The sequence below is a fragment of the Suncus etruscus genome, chromosome 17 (assembly GCF_024139225.1).
Source record: "Suncus etruscus isolate mSunEtr1 chromosome 17, mSunEtr1.pri.cur, whole genome shotgun sequence".
NCBI lineage: Eukaryota > Metazoa > Chordata > Mammalia > Eulipotyphla > Soricidae > Suncus > Suncus etruscus.
This window is the reverse complement of record NC_064864.1, coordinates 43,980,784-43,999,264: the sequence shown is the minus strand read 5'-3', so window position 1 is coordinate 43,999,264 and position 18,481 is coordinate 43,980,784. Positions and strand designations below refer to the sequence as shown.

The 18,481-nt window shown below is 45.7% G+C and overlaps 1 pseudogene; it reads left to right on the top strand.

The window, feature by feature from the left end:
* Positions 1-2,218: 2,218 nt before the first annotated feature.
* Positions 2,219-2,316, top strand: LOC125995440 (uncharacterized; annotated as a pseudogene).
* The last annotated feature ends 16,165 nt before the right edge of the window (positions 2,317-18,481 follow it).

Below are 18,481 nucleotides of genomic sequence, written 5' to 3'. Positions count from 1 at the left end.
GCTGGAGCTATAGTTCAAAGGGTAAGGCATTTGCCTTAAATGGGGATGACCCGGGCTTGATCTCCAGCATCGCATATGGTCCCCCAAACCTGCTAGGAGTGATTTCTGAGCACAGAGTCAGGAATAACTTCTGAGCACTGCCAGTGTGGCCAAAATAAATAAATAAGTAAATAAATAACAGCTCCCCCCCAAAAAACAACAACTTACTGGAGTTTAATCATGTTTGGCATTTCTTCACTAATATAAGAATTATCAGGGTCAATAGCACAACAATAGCACAGCAAGTAGGGCATTTCCCTTGCACACTGCTGACCTGGGTTCACCCAGCATTCCATATGGTCCTTGAGCCTGCCAGTAGTGAGCAGAACCAGGAGCACAGAGCCAGGAGTAACCCATGAGCAATGTCAGTGTGACTCAAAAACCTAAAATAACAACAACAACACAACAACAATAATACCAGTATGTCTTACCTCTCCTACCTATCGAACTCCCAGTTCCTTGAGGCAGGACAGTGCTGCCTTCTTTGTTCCCATATATTAGGCTCAGGAGAAAGTAAAAGCATAGGGGAAATCATTGATTGCCAGAATCATGGAGTAGTTACTCCATGGGTGATATTGATGGAACAGAAGAAAATACTGAGAGAACTCATCTCTAGAATAATCTTTAATCTTGTATATTTACAAAAAATCCAAAGTTTCTGTTATACTTACTGGTAAAATATTAAGTCCTTTCTTCCAAAGATAGACAAATAACCAATTATGTCTGCTTCTACTACTTCTAGTCAACTATGTGCTAATCAAAGTTCCTAGCAATCACAGTAATCAGAAAAAAATGAGCAAAGAAAACAATAATAGAGAAGAAAGCTTGGAAATACAGTACAGCATTTAGGCCTTTGCCTTGCACTTAGTTGGTTTCTCTCGGTCAATTCCTAGTATCCCATATCCCATATCCCTGAGCCCACCAGGACTACTTCCTAAGTCTAGAGTCAGGAGCAACCCCGAGCATTGCCAAATGGGGCCCAACCCTTCACCAGCAAAAAGAAGTCATAATTCTTCAGAAGACATTGTGGTGTGCTGGAGTAACTAGTTTACACCCTAATCAGGATGTCTTCTTTGCATGTTTGCCCCATCGGGGTGGAAAGAACCTCTGGATAGGCTCTCTACCCCAATCTATTCTCCATCCAGGGGGTGGTCTTACTCTTCTCAATAGTCTGTGGCTCAAGGAGATTTCCACAGCTTGCTTGCTGCTTGTTGCTCACTCTTGGTGGAAGTTCTGGACCTGTTTCATCTCCCCATCTTGGTGTGGATTACTTCCTGCATTGGCTTTGTTTCCGGACCCACATTTCCCAATCCCCTCAGGACTGGGGTGTGAAGATTTATCTTCAGTGGAATGCCAGGAAACATTGGTAGAATCAACATACAGAGAATGCCCGGACTAGTGGTGACTTTAGAAAGGTTAAGGTTACAGAGTTTATATAAATTATTGTATTTTTCTAATACTATTTAATAAACAACATGGGGCTGGAGTGATAGTATAGCAGATAGGGCATTTGCCTTGCAAGCAATTCATCCAGGTTCTGTCACTGACACCAGATGGTCCCCTGAGCACTGCCACGAATGATTTATGAGAAGAGAGCCAGGAATAAGCCCTAAACACTGCCAGGTGTGGCCCCAAAATTGAAAAATAAAACAAAATAAAACAAAACATAAAACATTTGGAGGGCTGGAATGTGGTCAAGTGGTAGATCACATGTTTTGTTTTTGTTTTTGTTTGGGGGCCACACCCGTTGACTCTCAGATCTGGGGTTACTCCTTGCTATGCACTCAGAAATCACTCTTGGCTTGGGGAGACCATCTGGGATGCCAGGAGATCAAATTGAGGTCTGTCCTAGGCTACTGCTTGCAAGGCAGACACCTTACCTCTAGTGCCATCGATCCAGCCCCTAGATCACATGTTTTATATGTGTGAAGCCCTTGGTTCAATCCCCAGCACCTCAATGCCCCTAAGAAAAACCAAGAGAGGCCGGAATAAAACAACAGTCGGCCAGCAAGATTATTGAGAGACTGGAGCATGATGTATATGAGGAACCCCAGGTTCAATTCCTGGCACATAATCACATTGTCCTCCAGGCACCCCAGAAGCAAGCCCCTAAGTAGCCTCCTCAGCACCACCAGACTCCCCCTCCCCCAACCAGCAATAATAACAAAACAGGAGAATCAATTTAAAATAAGATTTTGCATTGGCACAATACAAAGAAGATTAGCATGGCCCCTGCACAAGGATGACATGCAAATTCATGAAGCGTTCCATATTTAAAATAAATAAATAAATAGGATTTTGCAGGGCCAGGGCATTAGCACAATGGTAGGACATTTGCTTTGCAGGTGGCCAACCCAAGACGAACCTGGATTTAATTTCCAGCATCCCATATGGTCCCCTGAGCCTGCCAGGAGTGATTTCTGAGTGAAGAGCCAGGAGTAATCCTGAGCATCACCAGATGTGACCTCAAAACAAAAATAAATAAATAAGAAAAAGAATTTTGCAAATCAATACAAATAAAATATTTCAAAAAAAATTATGAGATTTTTTTTATTTATTTACTTTGTTTGTTTTGGGGGCACATCCAGCATCATTTAGGGATTGCTCCTGGCTCCAGGGACCTTATAGAATGCTGGAGATCAAACTCAGGTTGACCACATGCAAGGCAAATAAATGCTCTATCCGTTTTGCTATAGATCTGGCCCCTATTTACTTAATTTTTTCTGTGCTTGAGATTAAGGTCGGGCCTCTTCAACTCTACCTCTGACCACTGCCTTGGAAACAGATTACTTTAAGAATAGCAAAATTGGGCCCGGAGAGATAGCATAGTGGCGTTTGCCTTGCAAGCAGCCGATCCAGAACCAAAGGTGGTTGGTTCGAATCCCGGTGTCCCATATGTTCCCCCGTGCCTGCCAGGAGCTATTTCTGAGCAGACAGCCAGGAGTAACCCCTGAGCACAGCCGGGTGTGACCAAGAAAACAAACAAAAAAAAACAAAACAAAACAAAAAAAGAATAGCAAAAATTTGGGGCCAGTGAGGTGGCGCTAGAGATAAGGTGTCTGCCTTGCAAGCGCTAGCTAAGGAAAGATCGCGACCGAGGGTCGATCCCCCAGCGTCCCATATGGTCCCCCAAGCCAGGGGCAATTTCTGAGTGCTTATCCAGGAGTAACCCCTGAGCATCAAATGGGTGTGGCCCGAAAAATCAAAAAAAAAAAAAAAAGAATAGCCAAATTTGTGCTGGAAAGGTAGTACAGCAGATAAGGTGCGTGACTTAATGTGGATGACCAGGGCTTGATCCTTGGCATCACATATGGTTCCCTGAGTGATTTCTGAGTGTAGAGTCAGGAGTAGCCCCTGAGCAATAACAGGTATACATCCCAAATAAAAGAATAGCCAAAGTTGAGGCTAGAGAACTAGTCTAACAGGTAAGGTTCTTGCCTTGCATGCAACTAACCTGATTTAGTTCCAGCATGACCTATGGTTCCTTGAACCTGCCAAAAGTAATTTGTGAGCACAGAGCCAAGCATAAGCTTTGAGCACTACTGGATATGATCCACCTAATCTCAAATAAATCAAATTGGCTAGGCATTTCTTTAAAATATACTTAGTAGTACCTTAACACATGAAGAAAAACTCAATATTCTTAACCACCCGAGAACTCTAAGTCAAATCCAAATTGATAGAACTGAGGTGTGCTTCAGCAAGAAGAAGCATACTTGGCACATGGAAAGTGCTAGCAAGGGAAACAAACCCAAACAAACCCAAAAAGCTTTGCGTTTTTTGTCATTTTCATTTTGCAGCTACATCTACCCCTTTTCTCCCAAAATAAGACAGTGTCTTATATTAATTTTTGCTCCCAAAAATGCAGTAGGTCTTATTTTCACAGGATGTCTTATTTTTCCATGAAAAATAATATGGTACACATTTATTGCTAAAAGAAAATAAAGGAGGATAGCACAGTGGTGAGGTGTTTGCCTTGCACGCAGCTGATCAAGGACAGACCATGCATGATTCGAATCCCAGCATCCCATATGGTCCCCCTTGCCTGCTAGGAGTGATTTCTGAGTGAAAAGTCAAGAGTAACCCCTGAGCACTGCTGGGTCTGATCCAAAAAATAAAAATCAAAAAATCAAAAAAGAAAGGAAAGGAAATTTATTATCTGTTATTATTATCTGTATACAGTACGATAGTATGGTATTTGTCAACACAAACCAGATAAACTGTGAATCATGCAGTAGCCCTAGCTACTAGTAAGGGTGGCTCTAGTAGTCAGTTTATGGTAAACTAATTTTTATTCCAAGGCAGAGCCTAGCGGGGGCCTTATTTTTGGTGGGATGTCTTACATTTCACCCAGAAGAAAACCTGTAAGTAGATCTTATTTTCGGAAGATATTTTATTTTGGGGGAAACATGGTAACAGAGCTCAGGGTTACCCCTGGCTCTGTACTAAGGGATCACCCCCCTGGCAGGCTCAGGAAACCATATAGGGTACTGGGGATTATACCCTGATTAGCCATGTGCAAGGCAAATGCCCTACCCAGCACTATTGCTTCGGCCCCACAAATCCAAAAGTGAAATACTTTATGTGTATCATAATCATATCAGAAAATGATGTGATGTGGATAAAATAAACCTTCAGACACTATTAATGGTGAAACAGAAGATTTGTAGCAGGACTCTGAGTGACACATTCTAGGAATTGAGCAAAGATGAATAGGTCATAAATCGTAAGTTAAGGCAAGAAGAGTGAACAAGTGAACAAGTCTAATTTGGTTACAGGAACAGGAACTGGGTCACAGAAATAATTAGTAAATGTCTGTATGAAACTTAAATTGTATTAATCACTTTACCAATTATTTTATATCTTAGCAACCATTGTGCAATATAAATGAAAAACATTCCCCTAGAAGCAATGTAGTCTGTAACTTGCTTTAAAAAGCTCATCGTGGGGCCGGTGAGGTGGCGCTAGAGGTAAGATGTCTGCTTTGCAAGCGCTAGCCAAGAAAAGATCGCGACCGCGGTTCAATCCCCCAGCGTCCCGTATGGTCCCCCCAAGCCAGGGGCAATTTCTGAGCGCTTAGCCAGGAGTAACCCCTGAGCATCAAATGGGTGTGGCCCAAAAAGCCAAAAAAAAAAAAAAAAAAAGCTCATCGTGAACTGTATTTGGGGGTTTGAGCCTTTTTGGCAATAGCCAAGTCAAACCTGAATTGTAAATAAACTCTTACCTCTCCAGGTCTTTTTCTTGGTCAGATTTCTGTAACAAATGGGAATGGGAAAATGGTGCAGCCATTCTCTGAAAAATTGTTCTGCTGCTCCTCCAAAGGCTAATAAAGTGCCATTGGATCCAACAATTTCACTCCTGAGCACATACTCCTGAGTACATACTGAGGAAAACCGAAAATGGCCACACAAAAAGTTGCACGCAAAATATAAAACATCCCAAATGTCAACCAGCATTGACTAATGGATAACTAAGGTGTGGTATAGCTTGACAATGAAGTAGTATTTGGCAAGAAAAAAATAAAGAATGAATTGCTGGCATATTCCATGGCATAAATGAACCTTGAAAATGCTGGATTGTCTCAGTGGTTGATCACCCATTTTGCATATGTGAAGCCCTCACATGAGGTTCATCCCCAGGGCAGCCAAAAGACTAGAAAAGTTAATGCTGAGTGAAAGAAACCTGTAAACAAAGAACCCCACTGGGCTTGGGAGAGAGCTCCAAGAACTGAGCAATTAATTTGTGCAGGGGGCCTTGGTTCAATCCAATCTATATGATTTCGCAAATATCCTGTTAGGAGCAGTCCTGAGGAGCTCCTGAGCACTCATATCATCCCCGGATCTCCTCCCCAGGAGTGATCCCTGAGCAAAGAGCCAGGAGTAGACCCTGAGTGCTGTTTGTGTAGCCCAATCCTCTACTCCTAAAAAGGAAGAAATGAAAAGTGGAAAGAGGCACAGTCCTTGTTCCTGTCCTCTCTCCACTCCATTCAGGTGTCCTGGCAAGACAGGATTCAGATCCATACCACAGTGTAGGGAATGGGCAAGAATCAGCTGCCCCGGTAAGCTGGTGAGAAACAAAGAGCACAATAGATTTAGAGCCCAGAATTGCATCCTCCCCCGAAAAGATCCACTGTCTGGCAAAGGCCAGTTAGGAAACAGTCTCCTCGGGCAAACTCTCCCACTTTGCCCATAGCTTTTCTCAGAACTACCTGTTCTCTGGAAATTTTTTAGCAGAGATCATTGTAAGGTGAGGCTCTGAAAACAGCTCAGGGAAAGAGTCCTAGTTGTGGTTATTATGTCACTAAGTGAAGATTTAGTAAGGGTCTGGAAAGATAATACAATAGATATGGTGTTTGCCTTGCACACAGTTGACCTAGGTTTGAGCCCCCAAGCCAAAAGGTGATCTCTGAGCACCACTGGCTGTGGCCCAAAAAAGAAAAATGAAAAGTATTATAGGAGGCCAAGAGATAGTGCATGGGTAAGTCTCTTTCCTTGCATGCAGCCAATCTGAGTTCTATCCTTGGCACCCCATAAGATTTCCCCAAGCCCTGCCAGGATAAATATAGTCTCAGGAGTAAGCCCTGAGCAGAGCAGGGTATGGACCCAAGACAACAAAATATTTTTAAAAAACATTATAAATCAAGTTGCCTAAAATAAAGAAAAGTATTAGAGGCCAACACCGAAGCCTCTAAAGTTATAGGGCAGTGAAAGCAAGTGCAAAGAAAAAAAGGCACAAGACTTTTCTGGGCTTCTCATGAATAAAGATGTTGCCTGGAACCCCAAGTGTTCCTATATGATATAGAACCCCTTTACACTAAGTTTGTTTTCTTGTTTTCTTGTGCTTTGTGTGTCTATTACTTTTTGTTTGCTTGTTTTTGTTTTGGGGTCACACCCGGCAGCACTCAGGGGTTCCTCCTGGCTCTATGCTCAGAAATTGCTCCTGGCAGGCTCTGGAGACCAAATGGAATGCTGGGATTCAAATCACTGTCCTTCGGCATGCAAGGCAAATTCCCTACCTCCATGCTATCTCTCCAGCCCATCTCTATTACATTTTTTAATCTTTCTTTCTTTCTTGCTTGATTGATTGATTGTTGGGCCACTTTTGTTTACAGGTTTCTTTCACGCAGAATTAACTTTTCTAGTCTTTTGGCTGCCCTGGGGATGAACCTCATGTGAGGGCTTCACATATACAAAATGGGTGATCAACCACTGAGACAATCCAGCATTTTCAAGGTTCATTTATGCCGTGGGATATGCCAGCAATTCATTCTTTTTTTTTTTTTTTCTTGCCAAATACTACCCAGTGGTGCTTTAAAGGTTACTCCTGAGCCTGCACTCAGAAATTGCCCCTGGCAGGCTGAAGCACCATAAGGGATGCCACAAATGAACCATCCCTCCCAGGTCGGCCCTATGCAACTTCCTACTGCTGTGCTATCTCTCCGGCCCTGCATGAACCATGTTTCCAATGAAACACTTTAGTACAATAGCCAGCATATGCGAAACTGACCATGTCCAATGACAGATGAGTGGACGCAGGAGTGACCATAGCGAAAAACAAAAGTCATGCCATTCATGGCATGGAATGGGACTGGAGGGTGTCAGAGTTGAGAAAAGTGAGTCAGAGAGAGGACAAATACCAAATGATCTCATTCATCTGTGGAAGGAAGAGAGAGAGAGGGGGAGAGAGAGAGAGAACAAGGAAATAGCCTTTGGTCTTGGATTACAAAATTAAAGAACAAATAGCAGTGGTGAGAGGAATGGGAAGGAAATGAACATCAGCTCAGGTCAGTGGAGATATGAAGACAGTGGTGGAGGGCATGAGCACTTGGATGGGGTATACTAACTTTGTGCGCCAATTCTATACTTTCACATTGTTGTACCCTTATTACCTAAATTAGCATTAAAATATTTTTGTTTGTTTTTTATTTTGTTTTGTCTAGTCACACCAGCGTCACTCAAGAGTTACCTCTCACTCTGTGCTCAGAAATCGCTCCTGGCAGGCTTGGAGGACTAAATGGGATACCGGGAATTAAATCAGGGTCTGTCCTGTGTTGGCTGCATGCAAGGCAAATGCCCTACAGCTGTGCTATCTCTCTGGCACTCAGCATTGAAAATATTTATTTTGGGGTCACACCCGGCAGTGCTCAGGGGTTACTCCTGGCTCCATGCTCAGAAATTTCTCCTGGCAGGCACGGGGGACCATATGGGACGCCGGGATTTGAACCGATGACCTTCTGCATGAAAGGCAAATGCCTTACCTCCATGCTATCTCTCCGGCCCCGAAAATATTTTTTAAAATAAATAAAACTAGGGGCCGGAGAGATAGCATGGAGGTAGGGCGTTTGCTTTACATCCAGAAGGATGGTGGTTTGAATCCTGGCATCCCATATGGTCCCCTGTGCCTGCCAGGGGCGATTTCTGAGCACAGAGCCAAGAGTAACCCCTGAGCATTGCTGAGTGTGACCCAAAAACAAACAACAAACAAACAAAATAAAAAAATAAAACTAAACAGGGCTAAAGAAATTGTACTGCGTTAAAGGTGCTTGCCCTTCATACAATAGGCCTGGGTTCGATCCCCAGCCCCCAGTGGAGTTTCCCCAACTCTACCAGGAATGATCCTAAATTCAAAGCCAAGATAAGCCCTGTGCACCTCTGGGTGTGGCTCCCAACCCCAAAACAATAAAATCATAAAAACAAATCAAAAAGGGCCGGAGAGATAGCACAGTGCTAGGGTGTTTGCCTTGCATGCGGCCAATTCAGGACGAACGGTGTTTCGAATCCCAGCATTCCATATGATCCCCTGTGCCTGCCAGGAGCAATCTGTCAATGCAGAGCCAAGAGTAACCCCCAAGTGCTGCCCAGGTGTGACCCAAAAACCCCAAAACAAAACAAATCAATGAACTGAGTTATTCTAGCAAGTGTGGTATAGAATTGCAATTGCAGTTTAAAAAAATAACAAACCTTCTTGAGGTATAATTTACATGTAAAACTACCTATTTACATAATATTTACATAATAACATTATATTACATAATAATCATTTACACAACTCTTTTCATAGAGTTGTGGCTCCATTACCACTATTTCAGAACCTTTTCATTCTCTCAAAGAAAACACTCCTTCCTCCACCACCAGTCTCCTTTTTTTTTTTTTTTTTAATTTTTGGGCCACACCCGGTAATGCTCAGGGGTTACTCCTGGCTATGTGCTCAGAAGTTGCTCCTGGCTTGGGGACCATATGGGACACCGGGGGATCGAACCGCGGTCCGTCCAAGGCAGGCACCTTACCTTTAGCACCACCGCCCGGCCCCACCAGTCTCCTTTTATCTTTTTTTTCTCTTGTGGTGCCTGGAGTGAACCTGGGTTTCAGGCATGCAAGGCAAATGCTCTCCGATCCAATGCTCCCAGCCCCATGACCCTGTGATTCACTCTCAAGCTTAGACAAACTATAATTACTTTCTCTTTTTTATAATATTCCTATTCTGGACAGTTAATATAATGGAATTCTACACTATGGCTTGAATTTTATTGCCTTTGTTTCTTTGCTTGCTTTTGTTTTGTGGGCCACACCTGGAGGCTGCCAAGGGTTCAACCCTGATCAGCTGTATGTAAACCAAGTAAGTACGGTAATCTCTAGATGTTCACTCTTTTTTTTTTTTGGTTTTTGGGCCACACCCGGTGACGCTCAGGGGTTACTCCTGGCTATGCGCTCAGAAGTCGCTCCTGGCTTGGGGGACCATATGGGACGCCGGGGGATCGAACCGCGGTCCGTCCTAGGCTAGCGCAGGCAAGGCAGGCACCTTACCTCCAGCGCCACCGCCCGGCCCCATCTCTAGATGTTCTCTCCTGTACTCTTTCTACTTCTTTGAGGTGAAATATCTGACTGTCCCATTGAACCTCCCTCTGGCCTTCAGGGAAAAGTCCTAGCAGGACAGCTAATCCTGGGGCTGCAGTCCTACTACTCACCTTCCTTCCAGGTAGTGAAAAACCTGCAACGTGCCTTGAAACCATGATCTGACGGGGTGGGGGGAGGGGTGGGGTGAGGAGATTTCTCAAGCTTGGAGCTTTACCAAAGGGTGTGGCCCAAAAACCAAAAAAAAAAAAATTTCTTTTCTGGGGCCGGAGTAGTGGCGCAAGCTGTAGGGCTTTTGCCTTGCTATGCGCTAACCGAGAATGGATCTCGGTTTGATCCCTGGTGTCTCCTATAGTCCCCAAGCCAGGAGAGACTTCTGAGCACATAGCCAGGAGTAACCCCTGCATGTCACCGGGTGTGGTGGCCCAAAAACCAAAAAAAAAAATTTTTTTTTTCCTATTGTTTTGGTGTATTTTTAGACCACAGCCACTCTCAGCTTTGTGCTCCAAAGACCACATATGTCCGACTCAGCTTCCCTACATGTCAGCTTGTTGTTTAGTCTGCTGCATTTTCTTACTTTTTTGCTAAGAATTTAGGAGGAATCCCAACTACAGGGATTGTGGCTTATCCCCTCTGGATCCTGGGACTCATATTCCATTTTATCTTTCTTTTTTGGGGGGATGCACACCTAGTGATGCTCAGAAGTTACTCCTGGCTATGTGCTCAGAAACTGCTCCTGACTTGGGGGACTATATGGGACTCCAGGGATCGAACCCAGGTCCATCCTGGGTCAGCTGTGTGCAAGGCAAACACCCTACCATTGCACTATTGCTCTGGTCATATACCATTTTACTTTTTTTGGGTGAGGACATACTGGGCGGTGCTTAGGGCTTATTCCTGGCTTTGTGCTCAGAGATCATTCCTGTTTAGGCTCAGGGAAGTCTGTGGAGTTTTGGGAACAAAACCCAGGTCAACTTGGACAAGGAAAGCATCCTACCTGCTGCACAATTGCTCCCGTTCCAGCTGTTACTCAGTTTCAGCTGTATAATCAGTGGCCCTGGGTATCCCAGCCTGTCATTTGGCCTGGAGCTGGAACCTGGACTTGAGTGGTGGGATCCCTGGTCTAAGTGTTGGAATTCCTGAACCTGTTCTTGTACCTTTTCACGGTGTAGATTATATCTTGCATCAACATTTGTTTTCAGACCCATGTCTCCCAGGTTCTAGTTTTGGAGCTTGGGGCTCCATTTATACTCCAGCATCTGGAAGAGATGGAGGGCCAGCACCCGTCTTCCAGAGCGGTCAGTGCACACACTAAACCGACATTTATGGAGCTTTCCGGGATGTAGGGCACGGGCTCAGGGCAGTCACAACAGCCCACCACCATGTCTGACTGTGGATGGGGCTCTCCGCAGGGGAGACCCACCTGACTAGCTTGAGAAAATTAGGGAAGACTTCCTAGCAGAGATGGCAGGGCTACATCTCCACAGTCACCAAATGAGAGTCATGAAGGCAGCTGACCACACCTGGTGGTGCTCAGAGTTTACCCTGCCTGGTTCTGCACTCAGGGATTACTTCTGGGTGTCTTCATGGACAATATGGGATGCTGGAACTTGAACCCAGGTTCGCCACATGCAAAGCAAGGGCCCTGCCCACTGTACTATCTCTCCTGTCCCAGTTACTCTGTTTAGCAGCCCAGCAGAGGTCAAGAAACTCTCAGCTGCGCCTGAGATGGCCCAAAGGTGGAAGTGATCACACATCCCAAAGAAACATTACCCATGTTTTGGGCAGGAAGAGAAACCTATGTCTCAGTGTTCCTGTGTCCAGTTATCCCTAGACCAGTCTTCTTCCTTTCCAGCATGTGTCCCTGGTGTCGCTGTCAGGCACACAGCTGGTGTTTGTGCACACTGGAGGTCCGTCTGAACAGTGTGACGCAGACAAGACATTTCACAACGTGGTGGGCAGGAGAGAGCTGGGGGCAGAATGCTCAGGCTCAGACCCCAGCTGAGGGCTTCCACACAAACCAGCCTTCCCCGGAGACTCTCTTCCTGGAGCTGCACCCTTACCCTCAGACTCACAACCCCTCTCATTGCCAAAGAATCCAAAGGGAAGTCCTAATTCCCAGCTCTTCGGGGTGGCAGCAAGCACCTCCCTCTGGGTCAGAGGTTGCTCCTCTTTTGCAAAGGGCCTGAGGCTGGAGAGACCAGACAGTGAGGAAGGTGTCTCCTTCCCAGATTCTATCCCTGGCACCCCATATGGTAGCCTGAGTACCACCAGAAATTATCCTGAATGCAGAGCCAGGAGTGAGCCCTGATCACCATTGGAGTGGTGCCCCCCAAATAAATCCTCAAAGCAAAGGACACCCCCAGGGGGTTGCAACTAGTTTCCAAGACACTAAACCAGGACTCTCTCAGAGCCTTCAGAGCACTGCTCCTCCCTGCTGCACCCTCAACCCCACTTGTTTCCCCAGGGTTATCCCCATACTTTCCCTGCCCACCTGGCATCGAGCACCTTTCCCCAGTGCTCTAGCCTTGGGACAGCACTGCTGCTCCAATCCTCCTTCCTGACAGTAACCTCTAAGGGCTGACGTCACCGCTGCTCAGCTCTGTCACAGCTGCTAGGCCTGGCACAGCTGGGTGGCCAGGTCCAAAGGGCAGGGTGCCAGTTATCGAGTCAGGCTCCCCAATTCCCTTCCCAGCCAAGAGCCAGCTGCACTCGTAGCCTGAGCCCCTTGGAGCCCGAGGATCCGCCAGGGAATTGCTCGTTGGCTGGGCCTGCCTGGTGCCTGTCGGAAAGGTGCCGGCCCACTCTGGGGCGCAGACACGGAGCCAGTGTTCTGCTCCCAGCTCTGGGGAGCACGCGGGTGTCTCAGAGGACAGGACAAAGCACAATAGCCACTGGACAGGCTCAGATCTGGCAGCCTGATGCTGGCCGGGTGTAAACAACTCAGGCAAGGGAGAGGGGCCTTGCCAATAGAGATCCTGCTAATTCCAGGCCCCAAAATTGGTCAGGGAAAGAGTCAGAGCATGAGGGCCAGAAAACTTTTTCAGCAGAGTGAAGTGATGAAGAGTAGATGAGTCTTTGGGGCCCGGTTATCAGTTACCCTCCACACACCCACCTCGCCCCTAGATTCTACCTTGACTCCCTGCACCCTGAAACCAGGGCAAGTTGCATTCTGGAAGGGCTCCTGGGTGACCCGAAGTGACTTTTCCTTCTACTGCCCTCTGACTTCCCCCTTCCTGTTTCTTTGTTCTGGGAAGTGAGGACTCCCACTCTCTCCCTCAGCTACACCTCTGACACCAGAAGTAATGTGTCATAGCTCGTGGGAGTCCAGGCTGGTTCTTCTCTATGCCCACACCAGAGGTTGGCTGGATTTCCATGGAACTCCCTGAGTCCTCTCCTCCTTCCCCTCAGAGACCCTGGATATGCAGTGTCGCCTGACCCATGCGTGCTCTCAATAGAGCCCCTTGTCTTCTGTCCAGGATGTAGCCAGAGGAAAAAGTGGACCCTCCCTTTGACATACACACTTAGAACTGTCCTAGCTGCGAGTTCACAGGGCAGAGAAGCCCCAGAGACTGTGCACTGGGGAGCAGGAGTGGGGGCTCTCTCCTGATAAAGAGCTTGCCCTGTCCTGATATGTTGGCACCTCGAGTAGTCTCCCTAACTTCCTTTGTGCTGCTCCTCTGCTGGCTGACTCTTGCAAATGCCAGCTTCTTCCCAGCATCCACGAGCTTCCTTGCCAAGGCCAAGCTGTCCATTATGCTCCCTGTTTTATTCCAGGGCCAGAACAATTGGCCAGATCTAGTGTCAGGGGAAGGCTCCTTGAGATGGCAGGACCCCAGGAAAAGTATGTGGCCCGCTGCTGACTGACCAGCTTCCTGCCAGGCATGTCAGTGCCTGTGGGTCAAGGCTGAAGCCAACACCTGGCTTGACTCTATTGCCTTGGCTTTATTCACAGGCTGAAAGACACGGAAAAGGAGGATGGATTTCACCATCTTCCCTCAGGAGAGCAGGAACAAACGGTACAGACAAGTGAGAGGGGAAGGGAGAAGGTGCTTTCTATGGGCGTGAACATGGTCAAGTGACTACTTGAGGAGAGAGTATGACAGATCAGGTGCTCTGCTACCAAGTAAAGCCTCTTGAACTCTGAGATTGTCTCTTCTCTGAAGGCAGGACAGGGGCCTTGAGGATGGGCCTCTTCCAGCCACTGGTGGGGTCGCTGACCCCAAGGATTCTCCCAGGCCCCACTTCCAGATCAGATCCAGCAACAGCCTTTGTTCTTCCACAGCAGGAATATCTGGGCTGGGGCCAAAGTGGAAGCACAGCAGTAGGCGCTTGCTTTGCAAGGTTTGATCCCTGGCAACCCATATGCTCCCCCCAAGTCAGGAGCGATTTCTCAGCACTGAGCCAGGAGTAACCCTGAGTGCCGTGGGGGTATGGCCCCAAAACAAAACAAACAAACAAACAAACAAACAAAAGGAATATCTGGAGCTGGCCTCTTCCCAAAGGCAGCAGGGCAGGCTCTGGAAGTGAAGATTTCCAGAAGGTTCTGCCAAACATCTTAGACCCAGAGCTGAAAAGCACCTGAGCCATCCTGGACTCTGTCCTGCACTCAGGGTCAGCAGCCTCGTGGCTCCACAGCTCTCACGACCCTGGTTCCCCACTACCACCACCATCACCTGGGTTTGCTCTCACAGGCCCCCTAATCCCACCCCACAATGCGTGTCTCCAGTCTCAGCGCCTGCATCTCAGAGGACCTGGTTGGCACGAAAATACCTCGGGTTCGGGAATGATAAATCCTGAAATCGCAGAGACAGACACGACCTATAAAAAAAACCACTTAGCGGCCAAAGGAGCTGGAGGGAGGCGCGCAGAACTTCAAACCGTGTTCATTTACAGAGGTAGGGCAAAGAGCCTACTGCCACCTGGCGACCATTTGAGGAAAGACACTTTTGCAGCCTTCCCTTGGATTAGGGCTGTATTGCGTTTTTAGTGGCATGGAGTGGGGTGGGGTGGGATGGGGTGGCACACTCTGCAGTTAGTGCTGGGAAGCCACCAACACTCCCCAGGTGTTTGATTCAGGCGGAAAACTCTGGGGCGGGAAGGTTTCCCTTTCTGTCTGAAGGAACAGTATGCTCTTGCAGAAAAGGTCTGCAATTTAACCTTTTCAAACTTTCAAGCCACCACATTTGTTCCAGATCTATAGAGCTGGTGCTGCTCAGCCTCCCAACATCTCAAAATTTCATACCAGTGTCAGTCTAGAAGAATCATAGCAAAATGGGAAACTTACACAGTAGGGGTTGGAGTGATAGTACAGCGGATAATGGATTTGCCTTGAACATGGCCAACTTGGGTTCTATCCCCCTGCATCCCATATGGTCCCCTGAACCTGCCAGGAATAATTTCTGACATCCAGGAGTAATCCCCTGAGCATTGCTGATGTAGTACCCAAACAAAATTACAAAACAAAACAAAACATAACTTGCACCAGCCACAGCCCAGGTTTAATCCCTAGTACTATGTGTTCTCCCAGTTTAAATAAAGCTTAAAAAAAAAAGTGGGACCGGAGAGATAGCACAGCAGTAGGCCTTTTGTCTTGCACTTGGCCAACCCAGGAGATAGTGATTCAATTACTGGCATCCCATATGGTTCCCCGAGCCTGCCAGGGGCAATTTCTGAACAAAGAGCCAGGAGTAACCCCTGAGTGCTGCTGCTCTGGTTGGAGAAATAGTACAGTCGGTCAGGCACTTGCCTTGCATGTGATCAACGCAGGTTTAATCCCTGGCACTTCACATGGTATTTTGAACCCCTCCAATAGTGTCCCCCAACCCTAGTAGAGCTGGGAATAATCCCAGAGCACTACGAGGTATGGCCCCAAAACTGAAATTGTAGGAAACATTGACAAAATAAATAGCTACTGTAGGAGCTTGAAAGATAGTACAATAGGCAGGGCACTTGTCTTCTACATAACCATCCTGGGTTAGATCCCTGGAACCCCACATGGGGTACCCCCAGGAGTGAACCCTGAAAACAGAGCTAGGAGTAAGCTCTGAGCATTGCTGAGTATGGCCCGAAAGTTAAAACCAAAAACAAAAATTCTGTAATCCAGAGACACCATTCCTAACTTTTTATTCTTTAATGTAAGTTCTTGGGCCTTTGAACATTGTTGGAGGGAGCATCTTCTCTCTGAACAAGATTATAACAGAACTTAATATTAGTTAATATTACTCCTTTTATTTTTATGCAACCGGCACATAAAATGTGAGTCCTGTTGATGTAAATGCCAGAGTTTTTAATCTTATTTTTATTATAATATCATGAATTACATGAAACAAAATGTTCCAACACCAACTCCACCACTAGCATGATCTTCCATCCATCAATGAACCCTGTTTCCCCACCACAACTACCAGCCTAGCTTCCTCCCTTCTATACACAAACTTACTTCATATTGTTTGTTACAACACAAAGGCAAATGGAATGATCAAGACTTAGATCAATAAGGGTTAATTTGTGATAATTGTCATATCTCTCCATGGTGTTATTAAAACCACTGTCTGAGGCTATCCTGGTCTGCTAAGTGCTAGCTGAGCCTTCAGTGTTGCTGTTTAAACTTATTGAGCTTGGTGTTCTTCTCTGCATCTTTCCCAATAGATTTGCTGTGATCTTACAGTATAGAGCATAATTTTTTAATATAAATTTTTATTTTGATCATAGTGGCTTACATATTGTTGACAATAATATTTTAGGTACATATTTACATAAAATCAGGGGGGATTCCCATCGCCAAATTGTCATCCCTACGCCTCCGTTTCTATCCTACCTCCCTTTTCCTTTTCCCTCACCCCAGGGCGGCTAGAATATGTGGTCCCCTCTGTATCTAACCCACTACTTAGTAGTCTTGCACCTGTTTGGTCTTGATGCCTCCCTTATTTCCCCCTCTACCTGGAGTCAGGACTAGCTAGTTCAAGTTGCGTGGTTTTGTTTGAAGGAGAAAAAAGTAATAAACTGGGGTAAGAGTCTAATACCCCGAAAATGGGCGGAGTCCTTCTAAAGGCTCTCATCATCAATCTGGGAGATGGAGAAAAAGTAGGTGAAACACTCCACTAGTACCAAAAGAAGTGTCAAATATCCAGTGAGGGCTCCAGCTATATCGATAAGCACCACACAGAGCAGACAAAACAAACAAACAAACAAGTAGAAAAAAAACAAAACAAAAACAGACAAACAAAAATCACGCCATGGTCTTGAATTAAGAAACATGGCATAGCACATAACGAAAGAGAAGAAAGGAAGAGAAAAAAAATAAGTATAATTGGGGACTACACTTTCAATAATCACACCCAAACAGAGAAATCGACCAAAATAGATTGGTAAATCAAAAATAATAAAAACAATAATAAATAAAGGTAATATATATATTTATATCAAAAAAATAACCAAGGTTTTGTGCTTTTTGTATTTTTGTTTTTTCCCTCCTGCACTGGCACAGTAAATATTGGGGTCATTCGAAAAAGAATTCACTTGGCCTAAGAGATATGGGATTTCTCCGTCCTTGGAGCATACTGTCATGGGATCAACTCTAGACATTGCTCAGGATCCTTTACTTTCCCGGTGGTGTTTTTTTTTTTTTTTTCTTCTTTCTTTTTTTTTTTCCTTTGGTATGTGGAAGACTTCTGCTCTGTGTTTAGAGGTCTCAGTATCTGTACAGATCCTGAGGTGGGACTTATGATGAAGTCAGTCTTTGTGGTTCTAGAGGTTCTGTTACCTCAGTGTCATTTTAATCCATCTTCTGTGGTTGATGATCTTGATCTTTGCACTGAGCCTAGGGTGGCACCTAGGATAGCGTCTTTCTTTGTGCTCCCAAAAGCCCCATTCCGTTACAATTGTCTCTGCCGGATCTTTGGGGCTGGGGATCATGATTCTTGTGCAGGTCATAGTTCAAACCCTAAACTAGGGCTTATTTATTGGTCCCAAGATGTATACAGTCTGGTCGTGGATCAAGCAGCCAGTCATCTGTAAATCCCGATCTTGGGTTTTTGTCCTACCAAAGGGAGCCAAGACTTCTGGTTTTGTCTTGTCGTTAGTTGGTAAGGTAGGCTAATCTGCTCTAAGGTCAAGATGATCGCATTTTCCCCGTTGTCAGGATATCATGTTAGAGCTGGGCCTTGTTGTTGGTCTCGTCGTATTAAGGCCGTCCTGGATGGAGTTTTTTCCTGCAGCTGTTGTGAAGAGCTGTGCCGTTTCTATGTCGGGGATCCAGGGTTCAAGGCTGGATGAATGGTATCTAATCACCTGAGGTCTAATTTGATTCCACATGACATATTTTCAAGGCAGGAGATATCCCTATATTTTAAATAACTATGAGTTCCTATCTCTAGTAGATAAGAGCTCTCTTTTATTTTTTTTAAATGTAAAATTTCCCCTTTACTTAGTGTGCCTTTGTAGGGGGAAGTGGTGCTACATTATAATGTCTGTGTATTCGTGGGTGGACTGATGGGATAACAGTCACAGGTCACATACCAAAAAACGAAGAAAAAAAAAAAAGGAGGGGATTGAAACTGTATGTGCTCACAAATATATATGAAGGACAA